This window comes from Equus przewalskii, chromosome 10, assembly GCF_037783145.1.
Source record: "Equus przewalskii isolate Varuska chromosome 10, EquPr2, whole genome shotgun sequence".
NCBI classification, from domain to species: Eukaryota; Metazoa; Chordata; class Mammalia; order Perissodactyla; family Equidae; genus Equus; species Equus przewalskii.
Window position 1 is genome coordinate 4,638,670 of NC_091840.1, and position 18,510 is coordinate 4,657,179.

The 18,510-nt window shown below is 54.8% G+C and overlaps 1 long non-coding RNA gene across 3 annotated transcripts; it reads left to right on the forward strand.

Annotated features, from left to right (window-relative positions):
* The first annotated feature begins 2,617 nt into the window (after positions 1–2,617).
* LOC103554040 (uncharacterized) lies at positions 2,618–18,251 on the forward strand. 3 transcript variants are annotated; one of them, XR_011522864.1, is made up of 7 exons: positions 2,669–2,936; positions 3,859–4,024; positions 12,941–13,020; positions 14,006–14,273; positions 14,461–14,624; positions 15,097–15,214; positions 15,412–18,251. It is a non-coding gene; the product is annotated as an uncharacterized lncRNA (long non-coding RNA). The 3 variants fall into 3 exon arrangements; XR_011522863.1 differs by having other exon boundaries at positions 2,618–2,936; positions 12,941–14,273; XR_545615.2 differs by lacking the exons at positions 2,669–2,936; positions 3,859–4,024; positions 12,941–13,020; positions 14,006–14,273 and having other exon boundaries at positions 14,305–14,624; positions 15,412–15,709.
* The last annotated feature ends 259 nt before the right edge of the window (positions 18,252–18,510 follow it).

Consider the following 18,510-nt stretch of genomic DNA (forward strand, 5'->3'; position numbering starts at 1 on the left):
TCACCTCGAGTGTGGGGAGGTGCACGCGCCTGAGTGTGCACGTGTGTGAGTGTGGCTTCCTGCTGTCACCACCAAGGTGGGGGTCCTTGGCAGCGGCAGCATCTGAGGCCGTGTGGCCGTGTTCCTTCCGGCAGAACAAAGCACGTGGGATCTTGGGATGCAGGAGCTAAAAAAACCCAAATAAAGAAAACAAGCAGCTGAGGCTATAAATAGACACAGGCTGGAGGAGCTCTCACGAGCCACCCACCCCCCGAGCCGGGAGCAGCAGCGGTGGGGCAGCTCTGCAGCCCCAGATGGCTGCCCTCCGCCCTGGGCTAGGGAAGGGAGAGGCCCACCTCCGACCTTCATCCAGGGCCAGGCCTGGGGGTCCTTCTAGAGAAAACCCTTCCTGCACCTGCTGCCTCCTGCGTTGATGCAGCTCTCAGCGATGTTGCGCCTTCCTTCCCTGGCCAAGCAGGCCTGGCCTCCTCCAAGCGTGCTTTCTACCGCTCAGGGCAGAAGCAGTTTGCTCTTGTGACTGGGCTGAGGTTTCACGGGTTCTTTCGATTCCTCGTGTGCCTTCACTCCTCATCTCCAAGGCAGCACGGCCTGTGCAGGTGGGCAGAGGCGCTAGAATTCTGGGAAGCTGCTTGATGGTGTTACACTCTCGGGAAATGTCATCTAGAGTCTACGTGAAGTATTGTGCCTGGCTTCTTCACCATTTTGCATAATCCTTTTCTCTCTGCAGTTTTGGAAGTATCCCGAGAAAATGGTCTATCCATCCACTCATCTACCCACCCCTCCCTCCCTCCCTCCCTCCCTCCATCCATCCATCCATCCACCCATCCACCCCATCCTCCCACCCACCCATCCATCTATGCATCCATCCATCCATTCATCCATCCACCCATCCACCCCATCCTCCCATTCGTCCATCCATCCATCCATCCATCCATCCATTCATCCATCTACCCACCCATCCACACCATCCTTCCACCCACCCATCCATCCATCCATCCACCCATCCACCCTTCCATCCACCCCATCCTCACACCCACCCATCCATCTATGCATCCATTCATCCATCCACCCACCCATCCACCCCATCCTCCCATCCATCCATCCATCTATCCATCCGTCCATCCATTCATCCATCCACCCAACCACCCCATCCTCCCACCCACCCATCCATCTATGCATCCATCCATCCATTCATTCATCCACCCATCCACCCCATCCTCCCATTCATCCATCCATCCATCCATCCATCCATGCATTCATCCATCCACCCACCCATCCACACCATCCTTCCACCCACCCATCCATCCATCCATCCATCCATCCTTCCACCATCTATCCACTGATCATTGATTGATTATTTTGTTAAGCACTAGTGCTGACCAATGAACTGTTCACCTGGTTCTCAATCCACTTTGCTTGCTCTTTGTTGCGGGACACAGACCTGGACTCAGGCAAAGGCAATTCAGAAAGAGCAGCGCTGTGGTGGAAAAATACTGGTTGCTGTGGGAGCTCACAGCAAGGGCTCTGTGCGGAGGGATGTTTATTTCTCAACTCCCACTTGTGGGTAAGGATGGGGTGGCACTAAAGGGGACTGTCCTATCCGACCACATTGCCTACCCAACTCCGATGTGTACGTGAGGCCAGATAAGTCACAGGGTCGTAGTGGCTTAGACGCAAACAGAGTGCACAAGGCCACAGGCTATAAGAGAAGGAATGGTAAAGTAATGGTGGCGATCTTCATGGCTGACCGAGTGCCTGCTGTGTGTTGGGCACGTGTCGACCACGGGGTCTGGACCCTCTCACTGTGTCTTCTCGACAATGCCCTTACAGAAGAGCAAGGAGACTCAGAGGAAGTAAATACTTGCCTTGTCCTGAGGTCAGAGCCTGGGTTGGTCCAGGCACCAACATCCTCATAGGCTGTGTAGCCTTGGCCAAGGCTCTTAACCTCCTGGAACCACACCTTCTTCAGCAAAAAGGAAGGCTTTGCCAGGGAGTTGAGGCTCTCCATCTTTCAAGTCCGTGAACTGCATTTTAATGTCAAACTCGGAGCATCTCTTCACGTGCTGGTACTTTAATTTTTAGGATTCATCGGTTGAGAAAACTCACAATGACTAAAAGCTACTTTGAATTCAGTAGTGGTTTAAAATCAATTTGTATTTGATTATTTGTAACCGCACGTACGTGCATCTGAAAAATAACCCTGATCTGGGCGTTATTTATTTGGTCTACACATGTAGGTTTGCTGTGTGGATCTTGGTCTCTGCCTTGAGACTGTGCAGCCCCCAGGGGTCAGGCCACATGCCATCCCTTCTGGATCTACATTCTATACTCAACAAAGCCATCAACCCCTGCTTCCCCACCCCTTAGACAACAGTAAGAAAAGGAGACGCAGACAGGATGGTGGGCAGAGAGCAAATGGAAGTTGTTGACTGCAGACAAGACAGAGACGGGAGGGGTGGGAGGGTCTGTGAGCCCCTGGGATGTGCTCCACCGTGTGGCCGGTGCGCCTTCTGTGCCCGTCACTCCCTTGCTCACAGGAACAGAAAGCTGAGGTGGTGGGGCGGGGGCTTCTACCGTGGACCCGCTCCTCCAATGTCTGCTTTCCTGTAGATCCCAAAGCAGAAGACGCAAAAGCCTGGGAACCGTTGCCTCCCCTCTGGGATTAGATTTGGGTTGACTGCAGACATCAGCATTCTCGCCTCCCAGGGGAATGAGAAGCAGTGCTCTCCCTGTCTCCCTCCTCCCTCCCTCCCTCCCTCCCTCCCTCCCTCGTGGCCTCCTCCTTCCCCGTCTCCCCCTCCCCGCTGGCACAGCGGGCTCGGCCTGTGATGCAGCTGCAGCAGAGGAGGCCCTGGCTGTGCCTTGGCTGGCGGCTGCATGAGTCGGGAGAGGCTGCCTCTGGCTTTGCCGGGAGGCAGCGTGGCTTTGCCGGGGAGGTAGGTTGGGCTGGCCCGGTGGTTTCAGCCTTCCCAGAGCTGCTCCTGAGCTGGAGTTTGGCTTTGGTCTTGTGGACCTTTATTGAACAAGTTCAGGGTCATGCAAACATTTCGATGCAGGAGGATTGAGAAGGCAGGTTTGATTTTACCAGACGCCATGTTAGCAGCCGGATGCTCTGGGGAGCCAGCTGCCCCTCCTGCCCCATCTAGATTACTCCCCACTGGGTGTTCCCTCACTCCTGGTTCTTTTCCTTCATGCACGTCGCACAGTTTGCAGTTAGTTGTCCCTGAGAGGGTTCCGTATAAGGGACAGGCATCCCTAACCCTATCATGGAGGCTCCCTGGAAGAGGCGATGCTTAACATGAAAAGGGAAGGACGTAGGAGAGAGGCAGAGGGACCAGCAGGTGCCCAGCCCAGGAAGGGAGAGAATGTGGCTTGGCGGGGTCCCAGGCATCTGGAGGCAGGACGCAGAGGAGGGAGTGGCAGTGAGGAAGCTGGAGACATGAGCAGAGGCCTGGTCACACAGGCTCTGTGAGGACAGCCCAGGATCCCATGGTGGGTTGTGGGGATGGGGGCAGATAGCTGGTTGGAGGTTATTCCTGGGTGTGTCTGTGAGGGTGCTTCCAGGAGAGATTAGCATGAGCAAGTCGCCCTTCCCAGTGTGGGTGGGCCTTGTCCAATCCGTTGAGGGCCTGAATAGAACCAAAAGGTGGAGGAGGGGACGATTCTCTCTCTGCTTGCCTGTTGAGCTGTGGCCTCCGTGCCCTGGGACTGTAGGACTGGAAATTACAGCGCTGGCTTTCCTGGGTCTCCAGCTTGCAGATGGCAGAGGCAGACCGTGGGACTTCTTGGTATCCATAATTGCATGAGCCAATTTCTTATAATAAATCTCTCTCTCTCTCCTTCCTATTTTCTCCGGAGAACCTTGACCAGTGCAGAAGCTGTGCTCCACCTCGCTCTGCACTGGCTCTGGCAGGTGTGTGTGAGTCCACCTGAATATTTGCAGCCATGCAGAACTCACTCCTTGCCAAGGCAGCCCTTCCACGAGAGGCAGCTCGCCTAGTTACTAGAAGGCTCTTGACATCAGGTAAAACCTGTTTCCTCAATATGACCTCCCCTCCCTGCCTCTTCAAGGGTCCTGGGGCCACAGAATTCATCTCCTCATTCTTCCGCTGTCAGCCCTTCAAGTTTCTGAGGGCTGTCCACGGTCCCCTGTAAGCTGCCCTCTGCTTCTTGGGCCAAATGCAACCAGCTCCTCCTTCCATACCTCCTAGGATGCGACATGTAGCAGAAACCTTCGGGGTGTGGGCCCCACCTGCCTGCTGGGGGCTAACCCTTTAACTGCCCACTCACTTACCTGGTGTCAACTCTGTGACTCGTCCCTTGGCCAGAGGTGCCTGGGCAAGAGGTGAACTGGACCCAGGTTGTTGGGTATTTGCGGCTGATGTTATGAAACTGCCACTAGGTCAGAGCTGCTGAGGGCAGCCACGTTTCCCCAGGGGGGCCGGGTGGCAGGGAGCAGGATGGGCCCCCAGGCAGAAGGAAGCGAGAGGAGAGGTGGAGAGAATGCACCACTGGATGTCTGACGCTGGCTAGCCGGCTTCTCACCCTCCCCGAGGGCCGGCACATATCTGCCCGGGTCCTGCGGGCGCCGCAGACCCGTCCACTCCCTGCAGCCAAAGCTGCGTCAGCCCAGCACGGCCTCTCCTACCCGTTGTTCTCTCCCTCCTCGTCCTCACCTCCCTCCCTCTCACCACCACCAACTGGAGGAAACCGGAGTTTGCTGCTCTCTCTTTTGAAATGAGGTGCCCAGGGTGGAGGCCAGCAGGAGGCGTGCTCCTGGGAGTGCCGGGGAGTAAGCTGGTCTTGTGGACTCTGCGGCACAGCGGACTTCTATTAGTGAGGGTGCTGGTCAGGGTGGGTCCCGGCTCCTGAGGGAAGTCCTAGGACAGGAGGGCCTCCTGTTCAGTGGTGCCCTCCCCAGGGCCTCCCTGCACGGGTGCCAACCCACGGTCACCAACTGCAGCCCAGGGTGCAAGCTTTGCTTCCTCCGCGGTCACTCCCCAGCGGTCTGGAGCCTGGGGAACTCCTCTATTTCTAAGAATATTCCTGTCCTCAGTGTTAATGATTCCCTAAGGCAGCCACCGTCCCACTCAGCCAGGCTATGATTAGGATGATTACTATTATTCTCCTGATTAACAATAATGATGAGCTCAGCTTCTGCTGAGAGCGCATGAAGCCCCTGCCTCAGGGAAGCCCACGGAGACCCTTCTGCAGGACTGTAGGGGCCCTGGGGCCCATGGGCAACACCTACCCACCCGCTGTGGCCCTGGGGATCTCCAGGGCTGGCTCCACTTATCCCAGGTCCCATTAAGTTGTGGACTATCGGGGTGGGAAGGGACGGTCCGTGTCACCTGGAGCAGTCTGTCCCTTCCCAGAGAAAGCTGTGGGGTCTAGACAGGGAAGAAGTGTGCCCATGAGCATCATAGGACTTGGCTGCAGCGCCTGGGCCATCTTCTCCTCATGGCATCTCCGTTTCCAGAGAACGTTAGGCATAGCCTCAGCCCGGGGCTGGACCCTCCCTCCTGCTGCTGGAACCCCAGGGGGCCTGCGGCTCAGACCAGCCACAGGGGCCAGTGAAAGTGGAGGGTAAACCTCCCTGGTGGGAGGCATGGCTCCTCTTGCCGGAATGCTCCTCCTCGCCAGCCTCTTTGCCTGGGGTCTTGCGGGGGCTGGGGAAGCAGCCAGGCCTGCAGGTTCAGCTCTCCGGGCAGGGCCAGCCAGGAGCCAGGGAGAGGCTCCGAGGCCAGAGCTTGAGTGAAAGTGTTTGCTGGATGAGGAAGCCAGGGGAGGTGGGAGGATCCTTCCACGAGGACCGTCAGTTGTCATCACAGCTCACTGAACTTGGTGTGGAAGGTTCTGGAACGCGTGCCCTTTTCTAGGCTCCCTATTCCTGGAGCAGCCACCCACCCACTGGCTTCGTCTCCTTCCCTCAGCACCTCCTTGAGAAGCAGAGCTGCATTTTTATCAGACGTGCAGGCGTTCAGGGGACAGCACAGGCTGGCTCGCTAACTTTTCAGAGGCATGGAGAGAACAGCTGTCCGGGGACCCCCTCCAGGCTGGCCAGGACCATGCATGATTTAGTTCTGTCTGAAAATGGGACACTTGCCTGATTTTCAGCGACGGGGTGCCCCTCCCCATCCTCTCTTGGTGACGATGTGCTAACTTTGGGGCTACTGTGGGGAGGCACCCCTACTCTGCGGCCAGAGTTAGTACCATGCTGCCTTTTGCAGCTTCCCGCCCATGGCCAGGCCTGCTCTCCCTGCCTGCCCCCACCAGCCGGGAGCTCAGCGCCAGCCTTTACCTAGCTGGTCCACATCCTCGCGCTCGGCCCTCATGAATCTTTCATGGCACTCCAGAGATTGTTCAAGCGTACGCCACAGGGCCACTGCAGGCTGCCGGCTCCAGCAGCAGAGCCAGAAAATGGAGGAGGTGGAGACAGCAGCCTAGGGGCGGGGGGTGGGGGGTGCGGGGGGGTGTGGGACAGCCTGGGGGAGGCTCAGGCCTGAGTCCAGGCCACAGCAGGTGAGTGACCGGGGCTGGATCCAGCAGCATCCAGCATCTCCCAGCAGCGGGCACTGCCACTGGCCACACACACAAACACACACACAGACACACAGCACTGGGGAGGGGTCTGTGAGCAGTCCTGGCAGAGATAGATAGATAGAGAGAGAGAGAGAGAGAGAGAGGTGGAGACAGAGGAAGAGGAGCCTGCAGGGAGCAGGCAGGGAGCAGGCCTGCCAGGCAGGGAGGGTGGCAGAGACACTGGCAGCAGAAAGGGAGAGAAGCTGAGAAGGGCCAGGGAGGAGACGGCGGAGCAGAGCCCCTGGAGGGACCCTGAGAGCAGCCTCCACCTCCTGTTCAAGCCCATTTCAGGGGCGTTTGTCAGGTGAGACCTCCAGTTGCCCTCCCTCATGCTCAAAAGGCTGATGAGGCCACAGACCCCGGACCCCTGTGTACAATCCCTGGGCCTGGCTTCTGTGGGCCTCTCCCCAGATCAACAACTAATGTGCCATCCAACCAGCCTTCCCCTCACTCCTCAGAGGATAGAGAGAGAGGGACACTTCCTCACTCACTGTATGAGGCAGCCTACCTCCGTGCCAAAACTTACAGGCACGCTTCCGGACAAGAAACCTACAGGCTGACCTCGCCCAGATCAGACCCGACAGTGCGTGAAAGAGTGAATACACCATGGCCAAGTGGGGTTTTTTCTAGGAACGGAGAGTTGTTTTAACAATGGCAATCTATCAGTGTAACTCATTGTAAAAAGGAGAAAAATCACCTTGATAGAGTTTGAGAGAACATTTGTAATCTCTCTCTGTCTCTATCCCCATCTCACTCTCCATCTCCATCTCCATCATCTCCATCTCCATCCTCATCTCCGTCTCTATCTCTGTCTCCATCATCTCCATCTCTATCATCTCCATCTCCATCTCTACCTCCATCTCCATCTCTATCATCTCCATCTCTGTCATCTCCGTCTCCATCTGTTTCCATCATCTCCATCTCTACCTCCATCTCCATCTCTATCATCTCCATCTCTGTCATCTCCATCTCCATCTCCATCATCTCCATCTCTACCTTCATCTCCATCTCTATCATCTCCATCTCCATCATCTCCATCTCTACCTTCATCTCCATTTCTATCATCTCCATCTCTGTCATCTCCATCTTCATCTCTGTCTCCGTCTCTATCTCTGTCTCTATCATCTCCATCTCTGTCATCTCCGTCTCCATCTCCGTCATCTCCATCTCTACCTTCATCTCCACCTCTATCATCTCCATCTCCATCATCTCCATCTCTACCTTCATCTCCACCTCTATCATCTCCATCTCCATCATCTCCATCTCTACCTTCATCTCCATCTCTATCATCTCCATCTCCATCATCTCCATCTCTACCTTCATCTCCATTTCTGTCATCTCCATCTCTGTCATCTCCATCGTCATCTCCGTCTCCACCATCTCCACCTCTACCTCCATCTCCATCTCTATCCATATCCATATCTATGTTTAATCTATGTCTATATCATATCTATGTTTAGTGCCCAGAATATATAAAGAACTTCTACAAATTGATATGGAAAAACAGATGACAAACATAAAAAGGTGCTCAACTTCATTAATCATCATGAAAATAAAAATTAAAGTCACAATGAGACACTGTTACACACTGAACAGAGTGGCTCACATGGAAAAGGCTGACCTCCGTGGTGCTGGTGAAGGGGTGGCCGACTGGAGCTCCTCACACTGGTGGTGGGGCGTAAATTGGTACAACCACTTTTGAAAACTGGTGGTCTTGACTAAAGCCGAGTGTGTGCCTGCCCTCCCACCCTGCAGTTCCTTTCCTGGGTGTCTGCCCCAAAGAAACGTGTACCAATGGTCTCAAAAAGACTGTCCGCAACAGCAGTATTCATATAGCCCAACCCTGAGAACAAGCCAAATGCCCACCCACAGAGGAGCAGGTACGTTATGGTTTGTTCACAAGATGGACTACGCTGCGGCGACATGAATGAACGAGCCACTGCACACACTTAGATGGGGAATCTCACAGACACAGTGTCGGATGAAAGAAGAGGACACGACAGGATGTATATCATATAATTCCTTTTATATGAAGTTAAAAAAAGAGGCAAGATCCCTCTCTGATGTAGAAGTCAAGATAGTGGTTGTCTAGGTTGGGGGTTAGTGATGGGAAGTGGCAGGAAGGGACCTCTGGAGGCGGCAATGTCCTCTTCTTGATCTGGGGGTTGATCACACGGGTATGCTCGATTTGTGAAAAGTCACGGAGTTGGACACGTAGTATGACAGTTTTTTATGCATATTATACTGTACTTTAATAAAATGCCTCCTTAGAAAAGCTGATGTGCCCAACAGAAGCCTCCATGGGAACCTCTGAAGGGGGCTGGGGTCCAGCTGAGGGTGCCCCCTCTGGATTTGCATTGATCCACTGGGAAGCCCACCCCAAAAGGGAACAGAGGCCACACCGTTTTGGCAAGGTGGCGACGGTGGTAGAATGTCACGGAGCATGAAGCTCCTGAAGGATCCCAGAGGGCGCCATGTTTCCAAACCCTCACTCTTCAGAAGAGGAAACATAACCCAATGGGGAGGCCACTTGTCCACGAGGCCCCTGCCTGGTGCTCGCCCCTGGAGCCCATCACCACACATCTGATGGCTCTGCCTGGGAACAGTGACGGGTGTTCTGCCTCTTCTGGTGGACTTTGAAGTCTCCATCATTCCTTGTCGAGTGGTCCTATGCATGGTCTGTGGTCCAGCTGATGTGGCACCTGTCGGTGCTACTTCAGCGCATGCACTGCAGGTGGAAGGGCTGGTCCCCGCCTGCCGAGGGTCTGGGGCCCGGGCGCGCTTCCCCAGAGCCGGCGATGTCTCCGAGGAAAAGGCACCTGGAGCCCTGAGGAGGGAGTGGGCTCCTTAAGGACAACTGTGGGCAAGAAGGAGTGAGTGGGGAGCAAAGTGTGGGGGCCCTGCCACCTTGGAGACCGGATAGGGAGGGACTCAACCTCCAAGCAGAGTCCTGGTTCCATCCCCAGGGGACATCCTATTCAGGTAGGTCTGGGGCCCCAGGACTCTGCATTTTCTCAAATGCCCCAGGCGACTCCTGGGCACAGGGGCTTTATCCACAATCACAATCGCCTGCTTCCTTGACCTCCTCATCGCTCTGTATCTTACTCCTCCTTGAAGCCCCTCGTGTTTGTGGCCAGGACACTCTGGATGGAGGTGAGGCCAGGGACCCAGAGGACCCAGCTCCTGTGGCTGAAAGGTGGGAACTGTGGCTGTGTGCCCTGTCCGCCCTTAGCCCACGCTGTCTGAGGGTACCCAGGAGTCTTTGCTGCATGCAATTCTGGAGCCCCCAAGGAGCAGCCCCGTCCCCTACCTCCTCCACCGAGAGCGTCGGTCTACCCGCAGCCTTGTGAATTCTCTCCCTGCCGCCTGTTTCTCGGTTCTATATTTACCAGCGGAAAAGGCAGGGGCTCCTCTCCGAAGACCAGCTTCGCCCTTTATTCAGCTCTCTGGCTGCTGAGGCTTTGAGTGAAGCGCGATTAGAACCTCTTACAGCTGACCTTCTGGGGCTGGTCCCGTTATTGTCTGACTGCCGATTCACCCTGACACACAGCACAGGTGGGCAACACGACTGACTCTCCAGCGCCGGAGAGGAGGGGCCCGTGGACAGTCCCTGACTGTGCTGAGCGAAGGAAAGAGAAGGAGGAGCGGGTGCCCAGGCAGGGGCTGGGGGCCGACATGGGCCAAGGAGAGAGCAGCTGGAATGCAGGACCTGAGAGATGCTCTTAGAGGTTCCAAAGAGCGATCTTGGGAGGCGATCTGGCATGGGTCCTGTGCTCCCCGGGGGCAGCCAGCTGAGATTTATTTCAAAAGTTTATGAAAGGCAGCTTGCGAAAAAATGGCAGATATTCCCAAATGGTGTTTCCTGGAATGGCCAATGACAGGCCACAGGAGACTCACGCGGTGGGGTGGCAGGTGTGGCAGCCTGACTGTGGTGATGAGCAAATGGGGAGTGAGCACGTGGAGGGGGTTCTGGAGAAGTGTGTCCAAAGAGGAAGGCAAGAGGGGGCAGCTCGCTGGCCACGCGGGGGTCCCATGGTGAGGGCAGGCGGGCGATGGGTATAGGCTCAGAGGTCTGGCTGGGCTGCGTTCAGTGTCAGCTCCATGTCCATTGGCTGTGTGACCTGAGGCACAGCTTTGTGTGTGTGTGTGTGTGTTTTAGGTCAGATTCACATAACACGAAACTAACCATTTTAAAGTGAACGATTCAGTGGCATTTAGTGCATTCACCATGCTGTGCAACTGTCGCCTCTGTCTAGTTCCAAACGTTTTCATGACCCCAAAACAAAACTCTGTACTCATTAGCAGTCGCTCCCAACCCCTCCCAGTCCCTGGCAATCACTAATCTACTTTTGTAAGTGTAGATTTCCCTATTCTGGATGTTTCATATGAATGGCATCATCTAGTATGTGGTCTTTTGTGGTGAGCTTCTTCCCCTTGTCATCATGTTTTCAAGGTTCATCCGTGTTGTGGCGTGTGTCAGGGCCCCACTCCTTTTTGAGGGCCGAGTAATATTCCATTGTACAGATAGGCCACAGTTTTCTTATCCGTTCATTGGCTCGTGGACATTTGGGTTGTTTCCACCTTTGGGCTATTGTGAATCGTGCTGCTGTGAACATGTGTGTCCAGGTACTTTTTTGAGTATCTGTTTTCAATTCCTTTGGGCATACACTTAGGAGTGGAACCCTGGGATATATGGCAATTTTCTGACTGAGTTTTGAGGCACCATGGACCAGTTTTCCCACAGTGGCTGAGACATTTTACATTTCCACCAGAAATGTGTGAGGGTTCCTATTTCTCCACATCCTCACCAGCACTTGTTGTTTTCTTTCTTTCTAAATTTTTAAATTACAGCCATCCTAGTGGGTGTGAAGTGGCATCTCATTGTGGTTTTGATTTGCATTTCCCTGATGATTAATGATGTTGATTTGCATATCTTCTCTGGAGAAATGTCTATTCAAATTCTTCGCCCATTTTTGGGGTCAGGTTCTGAGGCCGAGTTTTGAGCCTCTTTAAGCCTTATTTTCCTCATCTGTAGAATGGGGAACATAACAGTGCCTCCCCTTTGGAAGGGGTCCACTGCCCTAGCTTGCCCGAGGCCATCCCGGTTTTAGCAGTCCCGGGAAGCCCCTCGGTCTGGACAAACTGGAGTCACTGGTCACCCTGCGTGGGGTCGTCGAGGGGATGGACTGAGACCGGGCACGGAAAGCTCAGCAGAGTCCCTGCTCAGTGAACGTCAGCTGTTAGTGATTTTAATCGTGTTTGATACTCGCTCACGGTAGAGAAGTCTGAAAAGCAAAATCCAAAGGCAGAAATAAAAGTCACCTGAAGCCTACCACGTGGTGTGGTGTGTTTTTGAAGCTTTAAAATGTTTTTTAGATGATAGAGCTTTGTGCCTGTTAATACACGGAGGGGAAGGAGGCAGTTCTAATTGTCGTGATTTAGTTAGGAGGATTTATTGAGCATCGCGATGCCTAGCTGCAGAAGGGAGGAGTTGAAGGCTCAGGATCAGAAGGAGAAAGTTGCTGTGCGGGGACCCTTGCAGGGCAGGGAGTGGAACGCACGGGCAGGGAGAAGGAACCGGCGGTAGGCTTCCGGTGGAGGAGGCGGCGCTCGGTCCTGCTTCTCCTCGTGGCATCTCAGTTTCCAGAAAACATTAGATGTGGCCTCAGCCCATGGCTCTGAGGCACGAGCCACATCAGGAGCCTCCTGGGAACCCTTTCCGCCTCTCCTCTGGGGGGTTAGGAGGCAGGGCCTCCCATCTGAGAGTCCCAGCCAGGCTCTTGAGCCCTTCTGCTCAGTCGTACACTCAACACAAGCTGAGCGCCTCTGTGGGTCAGAGCCTGTGCTGAAATGTGTGGGGGCAGGGATGAAGCACCTCGGGACCCCCTGGAGAAGCTGCAGAGCAAATGGAGCCTGGGCACCTGGGAGACTGTGCTGGGTCATGCTCTCAGTTCTGGGGAGCCCCTAACGCCCCGGGAAGCACACTGGGATGTGGTGGTTCCTGGTGGGAGAGGCCACATCTGGAATGTGGAGCAGGTGCACAGCAAGCAATGATGGGCCCTGGATCCCTGTCACAGCCCGCTGGGGCCCTCCTAGCCTTTTCTGACCTGGAGGATGTGATAGGCACACCTGGTTTGCCTGACCAGGAATCAAGACAGCCCATGGGAAGTGGAGAAAGAGCCTCGGGATTTGAACTCCCAGGATGCAGGGTCCAGGCCTGTCTGGTGTCCTCGGCCCATGGTGGGTCATGTGCAAAGATGAGAGGCAGAGGGACGCGAGGTGACAGCGGCCTGGCTCTGGATATCGGCTCTGCCACTTACCGGCTATGTGACCTTGAGCAAATCATGTTTTTTTCTAGTGACAAGATTGCACTGGATCCTCTTAAAGTGCCAAGTTCAGGAGGACCCTCAGGGAGACTGTGTCCTCCAAGACCCCTGGGTGAGTCAGCTCCCACGCAAAGCTACCTCTGCCCCAGACACCGGCCAGCGAGCTGCGGAGGCAGCCGCTGCCGAATGAATGTGTGTTCTGTCAGCACGTGTTGCTGGGCCTGGAACTCGCTGCCAGGTTAGACTTTCCCTGTGCCGTTCCAGACTGCGGGGCCTTGACCAAGGAGTCAAAGTCGTAGGGAGGCTGGTTTGAGAGACTCCGTAACCATTCAAGTGATGTAGAATGGAACGGGCTCCCTTGTGAGCTAGCGAGCAACCTGTCTCTGGGGATGTTCGGAAAGAGAAGAGAGATAGAAGATGTGGCAGACAGACTCTAAGCTGATTCCCATGATCCCGCCAGCTGGTGTTCAGGACCTTAGTGTGGGCAGGACCGGTGACTTGCTTCTAACCAATGGAACAGAGCAAAGACGATGAGATGTCACTTCTGTGGTTACATTACATAAACTTGTGACACCTATCTTACAGAGGGACTCTCCCTCTCGCTAGCTTTGAGGGACCAAGTGGCCATGTTGGGGTGGCCCACATAGCCAGGAGATGAAGGCAACCTCTGGCCAATGACCTGCGAGAAACTGAGGCCCTCAGTCCAATAGGCCACAAACAACTGGATTCTGCCAACACCTCTGGGAGTTTGGAAGTGGACCCTTCCCCAGTTGAGCCTCAGATGAGACCGCAGCCCTGACCTCAAGTGCAGCTTTCAGATGAGCGTGAAGCAGAGGACCCGGCTAAGCCATGCTGGACTCTGGAACAACAGAGATGTGAAATAATAAATGGGTGTTGTTTTAACCCATTAAGTTGTGGTGATATTGTTATGCAGCAATAGATGACCAATACAGGATGTTGTAAAGGAATTGTGTGTGTCACCCTGAAGGCCAGACTGGCTTTCCTGTAAGACCTCTTCCCACCTGGAGATTCTAGTGCGTGCCTTACTCATCCTTATATACTGCATTATGCCTAGTTCAGTTTCTTGTGCAAAATAGGGACCCAACGCATCTTGAAGTGGTATGCTGCCTTAGCATTGGTTTATGCATCAGAGAAATGGGAGGCCTGGCCCGTGAGGAGGACGTGCTGGGGCAGAACAGGGTCAGAAGCTGGAAGCCTGGATGCTGCACTCTTTCCAGCTGCTCCCTCCCAGTGTGACCTCGAGTGAGACTGTCTGGGCTTCGTGCACCTTATCGGAACTCCCCACTCACAGGTTTGTGCAGGTCAAATGAGCTAACATGGCAGCCTGTTAAGAGGCCCACAGAGGTAAGGAATTATGATTATTTGTTATGAAATGTCACAGACATTCCTGTTGGGTGACTCACGAGGCTCGGGGACTTGGAGAGTTTCCTTCCAAATAAGGCTCGGATGGAACTTCTCGTCAGCCTGGAGCCTCTGGGAGCCGGTCTAAGGGCTTTCCTGACCCTACCTGTCCCTCCTCCACTCTTGTTAGAGAAACCCACCCGGAGACCTGCGATTCCCGAGCCCGAGTCTCTGTTGAAACCGGTGGACGGTCTCCCTGACGTTTGATGAGATCTGCCCTCAGCACGGGCAGGTGGCAGGGCATCGTGAGCCTGGCTGCATGAATACAGGAGGTGACCTCGGGCTGGCTCCGGGGTAAGGAGAGAGGGAGGAAGGTGGGAGGACAGTCACCGGGAGACACCAACCAATGTTCTTGCCAGGATTTTGGAGGGCTGCACCTTCTTACATTTATTCACTACCCTTTGTAGCAAACCATCATTAGTATCAAAACTTCCATTTCACTTCTGGGGCAAATCTGCTTAAAAGTTGCCAGCGCTCTCTTCTGTTCCTGAGTTGAAATCCTTAGAGTTTTCAGGGCCTTTGGGCAGTGTCAGAAGACACCCCCCCCCCCAGGGGTCCAGGGCGCGTGAGGGATAGGGGTGCTCTGCTGGCCTGTCCTGGGTGAGTGAGAGAGAAGTGTGACCCATCGGCCATCGCGGCCTGTGGGCCTCGCTGCAGATTCAGGCTGACTGGACAGGAGAGCGTGTTGTCATTGAGCAGGGCGTGTGCTGCTCGAGATGGGAGCACGGGTACACGTTGTGATCCACTCCGACCCCTCATTTCGCAGGAAAAAGGTTGAGACAGGCTCTGGAACTGGGTTTGTCCGGCTATGGCGCTCCTGGCCCTGTGACCTTCAGCAAGCTACTTCACCCCTCCTTGGCTCTGTTTCCTTCTGGGCTCGGCATGTAAGCGCCACATGAACACACACATTTATACACATATGCATGATACACATGAAACGTATAGACTAGCTATAATGCACATATTATAAATATATGCACAAATATGTATATGTAATATGAATATATATTTACATATGTGTTAGCTATGATTTTCTGTTGATTTCATTAAACTTTTCACAGGTTATGACCTTTTTATTTAGCTATTTTTAGTGCATCGAGTATCTACTATGTGCCAGGCACTGTTTCAGGAGGTGGAGACACAGCAACGAGCAACGGAGACCCAGTCCTTGTGCCGGTGGTGCCGACGTTCCAGTGTGGGAAGCAGATAACGAGGAAGGAGGCAGACACCTGTTTTGTCGCATGGTGAGGAGTGCCACCGAGCAAAGTCAAGCAGAGGGAGAGACTAGAGAACAGCGGGACTTGTTCTTTGAGACGAGCCATGGGCCGAGGCTGGCTCCCTGTAGCCCGTGGTCATAAATAAAGTTTTATCGGAACACAGCCACGCTCTGTCCCCGACGTGCTGCGACTGCTTGCGAGCTGAATAGTAGCAGCAGAGACTGTGGCTCACAAAGCCAAAACTACCTGCCATCTGGCCCTTTATAGAGAACGTTTGCTGACCCCCGTGTAGACGATGCGGTCGGGGAAGACCCCCGGAGAAGGGGAGGAGGCACACTGAGCATCGTCTGTGGGAAGGTGGTGGGAGGCCCGGGGAAGAGTAGGTGCCACGGCCCCACAGGGACGTGCCAGGCGTGGCCGAGGACAGGAAGGCCAGCAGGAGTCGGGGACGGGGGCTGTGAGGGTTTGGGCTCTTACTCTGATAGGGATGGAACCGAGGAGAGGCTGCTGTGTGACACTACATGGCATGCGTGTGCATGCGTGCGTGTGCATGTGTGCGTATGTGTGTGTGCATGGGTGCGTGTGTGTGCACGTGTGTGCATGTGTTGCGTGTGTGGGTGTGTGTGTGCGCGCGCGTCGGGGTGGGGGCTAGGGGCAAGCACAGGGAGGCGGCTGCGTTAGTCTACGGTGATCTAACGTCTGGACCACAGTGACAGGTTGGAGAAGACAGGAAGTGGCGGATTCCGGATAAATGCAGAAGGCCAGAGCACGAGGATTTGCTGATGAGAGAGAATCTCTGTTTGGAATCTTGGAGAGTTTGTTGATCAGATGAATGAATGCGGTGACTTTCCAGAGGGCCCGAGCTGATCGGTGCCGCAGCAGGGCCTAGAAGTTGCCTCCTGGCTCCCAGGACCCGCCCTGCCCCAAGGCTGGTGTTCTAGAGGCTCCGGGATGAGAGTCTGCCCAGGGTTGCCGACCTGTGGACACGCCAGGAGTCCTAGGCTCCCAGGACACCCAGTAGCCGGATGTAACCGGGTCCACATCTCTTGCCTCCCGCTGTCCAGGCCGAGATTTCCTCTTGACCAGCCATTGCCACAGAGTCCACTGGAGGGGAGAGAAAGTTGCTTTTTCTTCCTCCGTCCAAATTCACCAGACTCTCACCTCATTATGCTTCTCTTGGCCCTGAGACCAGACTCGCAGGGAGAAAGTTGAGCTGCGTCCGGAGGAGCTCTCAGGAAGGCTTTCATCACCTTTAATGATTGAACGCAGCCGCCTGCTAACAGGTGAGCTCGCTCCTGTGTTTACACTAATTAGGTAGCACCCGGGGGGCTCTGGCGGTGCCAGGCGAGGTGTTGCCAAGGAGAATGACTCATAGTACAGCAGAGGCAGCCCGAATTGAGGCCCTCGCCCTCTGTGCGGTCATGCGGGGCTGCAGGCTCCGACAGGCAGGCGTGGATGAGGGTCCTTTGGAGAGGGCGCCGAGCCCTCTGGGGCTTGCCTCAGAGTCCCCGTGCTGCCGGGGAGCCCCCTCTGCTCTGCACTCTGGTGGCCTCTGCGGAGCCCTCGGGGGCCGCGGGAGAGGAGAGGACAGGTCCCTCCGCCGTGTGCTCACCCCAGCTTCCTCGCTCACGCTCACGCCTGGGACGTGGTCAGCCTTCCAGGCAGGGAGCTGCCCGAGCTCAGGGCGGGGTGCCGGTGGCCCGTGCCGACGCCATGCCCTGCTTCTGGGACCTCCCACAGCAGAGCTCAGTGAGTGTCCGCAGACGTTTGCATGGACACCTGTCACCTTGCCAGGGGCGGTGGCTCCTGGAGACACCTCAGCCCCATCATTTCCACCTGTCAGCTGGGGGGAAGACCTGTGTGTCAGATTCCGGCCTCTCTCTCTGCCTGTGGCCGGCTGTGCCTGCTTTGAGGGTGGGCAGCTGGGAGAGTCACCCTCTGATTCAGCATCCAGAGAAATAAGGAGGTTAAACTGTGGCCTCCTGTGGAGACGAGGCTGACCCCCTTCTTTGGCAAAGGCTGTAGGGATCCTTCACTCTTTGTTGCTGTTTAGAAACAGCTTTATTGAGACATAAGGCACACATGCGTCGTGGGCTGAGTTCCGTGCCCGAATCCGTATGCTGAAGCCCTAACCCTAAGTGCCTGGGAACGCACTGCATTTGGGGGGAGGACCTTTAAAGAGGTGAGGAGGTGAAAATGCGGCCATGAGGGTGGCCCTCGCGCAACACGACTGGTGTCTTTACTGAGAAGAGGAAATTCGGGCACACAGAGAGACAACAGGGCTGCGTGTGCGCAGACGGAGGACACGGCGAGGAGGCGGCAGCTGTGAGCCGAGGAGAGAGGCCTGGCGAGAGACCGGCCTGCCCGCACCTGCATCTCGGCTGCAGCCTCCAGAGCGGTGTTTCATCCACCCAGGCTGAGGCATTTGGTTACGAAAGCCCAGCAAACTAGTGAACCGTGCCACTCGCCCCTTGACATTTCACAGTTCAGTGGATTGTGGCTGATTCACAGATTTCTGCAATCATCAGCACAGTCAACTTTAGAGCATTTTCATTTCCCCAAAAAGAAGCCTTGTACCCTTTAGCTGTCACTGCTCTATCCCTCATCCCTGTCCCCTCCTTAGTCCATGGTAACCACTAATCTACTTTCTGTCTCTGTGGATTTGCCTGTTCTGGACATTTCATATAAATGGGTTCATACGCTATGTGGCCTTTTGTGTCTGGCTCTTCACTGAGCCTAATGTTTTCAAGGTTCATCTAGGTCGTAGCGTGCATCAGTGCTTCCTTATTTTCCTTGACTGAGTAATATTCCAGTGTATGGGTAGACTACATTGTGTTTATCCATTCGTTGGTTGATGGACATTGTGCTGTTTCCACCTTTGGCCTATTGTGAATAACGCTGCTATAAACATCTGTGGACTAGTTTTTGTTTGACAATAATATTTTCATTTCCCTTGGGAGTAG